This window comes from Sinocyclocheilus grahami, unplaced genomic scaffold (assembly GCF_001515645.1).
Source record: "Sinocyclocheilus grahami isolate Dianchi unplaced genomic scaffold, SAMN03320097.WGS_v1.1 scaffold426.1, whole genome shotgun sequence".
Taxonomy (NCBI): domain Eukaryota; kingdom Metazoa; phylum Chordata; class Actinopteri; order Cypriniformes; family Cyprinidae; genus Sinocyclocheilus; species Sinocyclocheilus grahami.
This window is the reverse complement of record NW_015505605.1, coordinates 2007741-2014249: the sequence shown is the minus strand read 5'-3', so window position 1 is coordinate 2014249 and position 6509 is coordinate 2007741. Positions and strand designations below refer to the sequence as shown.

Below are 6509 nucleotides of genomic sequence, written 5' to 3'. Positions count from 1 at the left end.
CGGACTGTATTATGTGTGATAGTCAGCATTCAAATGAAGTTTATCATGAATAAATGTTACAAAAAGTGTATAATATAAAATATAAAAACTTTTATCCATCCTACAGTCTTGTAAGTCCATGAACTAATCGTCTTTTTCCCATAATATTTGTGTATTATTATTATTATTATTAGACTATTATTATTGGTTATATTTTTATATTCGTTTATATAAATTTTTTTCCTTCATTTCGATCTCTTTACTTAACGTTCTGAATACTTTTGTAAATAATACCCTACTGTAAATGCTCGATATGCCAATAAAGCTTTGATTATGCTGACTGGAATTTTTGCTGGAATGCAGTTTAAACTGAACATATATTTAATTTTATTTCGGGCTAATTAATAGACCATAATTATAAATACTATAGTGTTTTGTTGAGGAATTAATCATTCACTAGTTTCATTTGTAAATGAAAACACAACACGCTCATTTATCATCACACATGGGCATAAATACAATCATAAAGTCAAAACTTTATTGGCATAATTGTCAGGCGTTCATTTGCAAAATATATGGTAGGCTAGCAAATGCTAGCAAATGCTAGCATAATTATACAAAATGTTAACTAGGTAAAGCGATACACAAATTGAAAGGGGAAATAAGCATATATAACAATAAATATAAAAATATAGCCATAATAAGTTAATGTAATAATAATAATAATAATATACAAATATTAAATTAAATGTTTAATGTTAAAGCTGCAGTCCGTAAGTTTTGTCTCTTTGTCGCCATCTCTGTTCGAAAACCTGCAATTGCAGCTGTGTGCGGAAATATCTTCCTTGCGTGAATTGTGCTCCGCTGTGGCTCCAGCGTGGATGAATCTAATGTTCTAAAGAGTATGTGTGGCAGTCAGTCACAGCACCGGTGTGGATATTTACTGTACTTTGCAATCACAGATTCTAGCCTACGTCTTGGAATATATGACCCAAATAAGAATTTTCACTGGATATTGTCAACTGAACAAGTGAGTAACAAGCAGTGGTGTATTGTAGCGAAGTAATAATACTTTGTTACAGTACTTAAGTATTGTTTGGGAGTATCTGTACTTCACTTGAGTTTTTATATTCCTGCCAACTTTTACTTTTACTCCATTACATTTCCTAATTAAAATGTGTACTTTTACTCCGATACATTTCCCCGAAGCATATTCGTTACTTACTACAAAATAGTCAGAAGTCAGAAGAACACGGACTGCAGGAAAGCAGATTTGACGAATCAGTGGTCCGGCGTTTGCAAGTTAGACTCCTAAAAACACTTTTGCTCATGTGCAAACAAGTGTGCGCACAACCGCGGATGATTCATTTTCCACTCAAGTCGAGTCTGGGGTGTGCGATACACAGCATCGTCTGCGATAATATGGTAAGTGTTGTAATGATGTGCGATCTGACATTATCAAGTAACTTCTAGGTTACTAGGTAATTACCAAATGACACACAGAGTGCACACACGTTGATTTATTAGCCTATTAAAACTCAAAATTCCAGGCATTCTAAATTGTAGACGGCAAAAATGCTTCTGTATCTTAATCTATATCACTTAATCTATATCACACAAAGAGTACCGTTTTTCTGCAGATGATAACACATTTAATAATCATTTTATACAAGATCAGTAAAGCAAGGCTTACATTTTAGACATAATATTGCCTGTTTTTGCTCAATTTTGTTAATGAATATAGTTCCAAACAAAGATCACAGCACTGTTTTGCATCTCTGAGCAATGGACAGTGTTTACTTATTGAATGAATCAGCTTTTTGAACGATTCGGTTGAAATATGATTCAGTGATTCACTCATTAAACGCAGTCAAATGCTTTGTTTCTGAATGAAAACAACTCTCAATGACTCACTCATTAACAGTCACTTGCTGTCACTTACTGGCGGTTTTAATTTCACATTTCGACAATTTTTTTCAATTATTTCATTATTTCAAATATCAGTATTCAACATTTTATGTTAAAAACAAAACATTAGGCCTATTTATGCATCTGTAACTGCAGGTTAAATGCATCCATGTCCCCTTTGAGATACATTAAACTGTGTAAATACATCTAAATGCTATTTCAGATGCAGATTCCAGAAATGTTTTCTTATGTTGGAATGAAAGACACTAAGTACCGGATGAAGTGCTTCTTATTCTTACCCAAAAATACAAAATGGAAGAAAGAGTTAAAACTGAACACAATCTTGCTACTCAAGCAGTGTATGAAATTTGTTTTATATACATTTATTTGTTTCTTACTTATTTGCTTTTACTTTTAATACTTCAGTACGTTTAAGACTTTAAAAAATACTTTTCGTACTTAAGTACAATAAATATCACATACTTTAAGACTTTTACTCAAGTAATGTGCTAAACGGTGACTTTAACTTCTACCAAAGTCATTTTCTGATAAGATATCTGTACTTTTACTTGAGTATGGCTTTCAGGTACTTTATACACCACTGGTAACAAGTCTGCCACGTTTGTTCTGACCAACTGAGGAAAAAAGCATTACAATAAATCGCGCTACCAATGGTGATTTAATCTAAATTAGCTCATATCACATCAAACTGTGCAAATTATTATTATTGTTAAACTTTATTCTCAAATTCTTAGTTAACAACATCAGCAATTGCGTGACTATGTGTATAGTGTGTATCAGTGTGTGATTTCAGTTTTTGTACAGTCTAATCTCTAATTGTCATACAATTCGAATTTCATATTTAGAAATTATTTTAACCCAAAAATCTAATTATGTTATTATGTTTTTTTTAAAACAATGGCAACCATTCAGAACACCCTAGTATCATGCTAACAAAAACAGAAATTTTCTTCACAAAACATACCCTACCTACTGAGCACTAAGCAATACAGAAGCATGAGGAATTGACATTACTTTGAGCGACTGATTGAGTCATTGTCTCCATTAATTAGAGAAAGTGGAGAGGGCGAAAGAGCGAGAGAGAGGCCCAAGGCTGACAGTTATTGTGTGTGGTGTGTCTGCACTCCATTGAGTAACTGCAGACCTTGTCTGTCCTTATATTTATCATCACTTGCATTCAGCATCAAATGAAAAGAGAAAACTGGACACCTTCTAGCTTTTGACTGCCAAGGCCAAAAAACAGTTGGCTATGGCTTTAATTGTGTCTTGTCCACTCTATTTTTCCACCCTCCTTTTTTTCCATCTTTGGCAGGCTTGTCGCTTGGAGTCTACAGCCTGCGGGAATAAGCCAGAGAACAGAGTTACTGTGGCAAAGCCACTCATCGCTTCTATCAGCTGAGTTTCCTGTTACAAAATCAACACAGTTTCTCTCATCTACAAACGCTCAGAGGTAGGAACTCCTTTTCAGGGTCACATTTCACCTTGAGGGGATCAATTTGCACATTTTACATCAGTTTACTGGCATGCTGCTGCTTGAAAGATAAGTGAAGTAATTAAGGAAACCGAAAATTAAATAAGACCTCATTTTGAGTGAAATCTGCTTCTCTCAAATATGGCAGACAACTGAACAAGCTAAAAAAACGCTTGTCTTCCTCCTCCACCATTTCATATTTTCTGCATCCTGCAGTCTGTAGATCATTACCTATCTCTGTTCTCTTCTTGAATGTCAGTGGTCTACTCTGGAGGCAGCCCATTAAAAGCCTTGTTCTACTGCCGTCATCTGCTTCTCCTACATACGCATCAAATTATCTCTTTATTCCAAGAGGTCATAAGGACACAAAATTGGCAATGTGTAAAACTGAATTCACATTATCAGGACCTGATTTTCTTTCAGCTCTGAATTTCACCGGTGGCGTTAACTGGTTAACCATTTCAACATCATTAAAAGAATGATAGATAGATAGATAGATAGATAGATAGTATAGAATACTGAACAGAATCTATATATTGTATAGATTGTATAGAAAATTATTTTCATATTCCACAGGAAAAAATAATTATACTACTTTTTAACTTTTTATTGATGATGTCATCTTTAGCACATGGCATAAACAAAGTTTTGTCCAGTAAAATGCTCTGTTCCCTCATTTTTAGTCCTAATTACCTCCAATAATACAGTTACTCACATACATGAAATAAGCAAATAATCCTACCTTCTGGACACATGATCATCCTCCTATATTGTTGACAGTGAAACTCTTCATCAGAACCGTTACCCTCAGATGCAGGTTAATTTTCTTCTTCATCACTCTCTAACTCTGGCAGGTCTGCAAGGCCAAAGTTGTGGTGAGAAATACTCCACAGCTGAATGTGAAATATCTTCTTTGCTTTTCAGGGTACAAACTTGCCCAGCTGTGATGTTAACTAAAGGCTAATGGTTAAGTGTTTTTTTTTTAGGACAAAAACTTGTACATATAAATATTTCCCATCCATACTGAACAGAATCTATATATTGTATAGAAAATTATTTTCATATTCCACAGGAAAAAATAATTATACTACTTTTTAACTTTTTATTGATGATGTCATCTTTAGCACATGGCATAAACAAAGTTTTGTCCAGTAAAATGCTCTGTTCCCTCATTTTTAGTCCTAATTACCTCCAATAATACAGTTACTCACATACATGAAATAAGCAAATAATCCTACCTTCTGGACACATGATCATCCTCCTATATTGTTGACAGTGAAACTCTTCATCAGAACCGTTACCCTCAGATGCAGGTTAATTTTCTTCTTCATCACTCTCTAACTCTGGCAGGTCTGCAAGGCCAAAGTTGTGGTGAGAAATACTCCACAGCTGAATGTGAAATATCTTCTTTGCTTTTCAGGGTACAAACTTGCCCAGCTGTGATGTTAACTAAAGGCTAATGGTTAAGTGTTTTTTTTTTAGGACAAAAACTTGTACATATAAATATTTCCCATCCTAAATGTCCACTAAGACATGCTCGGTGGGGCATAAATAAATGTCCTGCTGCTAAAATATATCGTATTTTCACTCTCTCCTACGCACACATTTAATAGATATACTGAAGTGCTAAGCAGCCTAAATTACAATCAAAGAGTGAGCGTGTCAGATATTATTGCTGGAAACCTACACACACAAAAAAAACTACTGAACATTTGTACAATTTATACTGAAAGTTAACTTTTTTTCTTTTCCAGCGTGGTATGGTGGGTTTCCAAAGATTAATACAAGCACCCTCAGAGGAACTGTGAATCATTCCTTTCAAGAGCTTTCAGGGCCTTTATGGGCTCAGAGCCAAACAGAGAGAGCTCTTAGAAAAAAGTTTTGGAAGAGATAGACAGTTTTTCCTCACTGTACAAACAAAGCATGTGATCATTTCATTAGGTTGGTAAACAAATACTCTGGGTTCTAGTTAAGTTCGGTTGACTGACTCCTAAAGAAAATTAAATTAAATTAAATAAACTGATGAAGCATGCAATAAAAATAAATAGGGCCATTTTTTAAATAAAGAAAAAAATGATGTAATGTGTGTATATAGATATACATATACATATATATAATAAAAAAAATTGCAAATAAAAAAATTAACTAATAAAATGAATAAATTAAAAGTGATTGTCAGTCACACATAATGAAACAACTGAATTTACTGAAACTTGCATAATACAATCAGAATGTTTTCATAATGACCATAAACACAATAACCATGTTTATATATTTATCATCAATAAATAATAATTCATCAATAATTGAAAATACGATTATTTAAATAAAATCATATAGATGCAGATACTGGATAAATGATACCATGATACATTTTTTGAGTATTAAAACTATACTATTGCATTATCTGAGCTGTGAAGTATTTTATCATCATTTTACAGTCATTTTAGGGTTTTGGCCATTGTATTGCCATGGAAACTAAGTTGTAAAATGGTATATAATGTTCCACAGAGTGTTTCTGCTGTTTTTTCCACATCATATAGTTCACAGATCACAGCCGGAGTTCAGTGTGCTACTGTGGGATCCATAGTGATGGAGAACATTGAACTTTGCACAGCACTCTGAGATCAATGTTAATCGCATGGTGATATGATCAGCCAGTCCAATTTCCCTCCAGCAGCGCGTGAGGTGCACCAATTATAAGTCAACAGAGGGAGGTGAGAAAAAAGAGGTGCAGGTGTGTGTACAGAAGCTCGTTTTCAGGAAGTGTGTGTATGTTTGAATTCCTGTCCTCATTTGTTTACTCATTGCAGAACAGGATGCGAACAGACAGCGTGTATCTCGTCTCTCTTCTTCTCAGCACCTGTCATGAGGAGGAGCTGGGACTTGTGCCAATCGTATCTAACACACATGCAATATCCTTTTTTTGTAATGCTTTGATGCAGTTATTGTTCACTTTATCGGTTTCATAACTCAAAACATGCCATAAGATCACTTAAAATGTATTGCATTGATATTGTGGAATCAAATTGCAGTACTATGATACTTTGAAAAATAACATGGTAACTTCTGCTAAGCTTCTGCTATGGCCATTCCAGTCCTCTGACCTGAACCCTATAGAAAATGAGCG

The 6509-nt window shown here is 34.2% G+C and overlaps 1 long non-coding RNA gene across 1 annotated transcript; it reads left to right on the top strand.

Moving 5' to 3' along the window:
* The first annotated feature begins 3278 nt into the window (after nucleotides 1–3278).
* LOC107551522 (uncharacterized) lies at nucleotides 3279–6245 on the top strand. The gene is made up of 3 exons (XR_001604776.1): nucleotides 3279–3358; nucleotides 5923–6096; nucleotides 6193–6245. It is a non-coding gene; the product is annotated as an uncharacterized lncRNA (long non-coding RNA).
* Nucleotides 6246–6509: the final 264 nt, after the last annotated feature.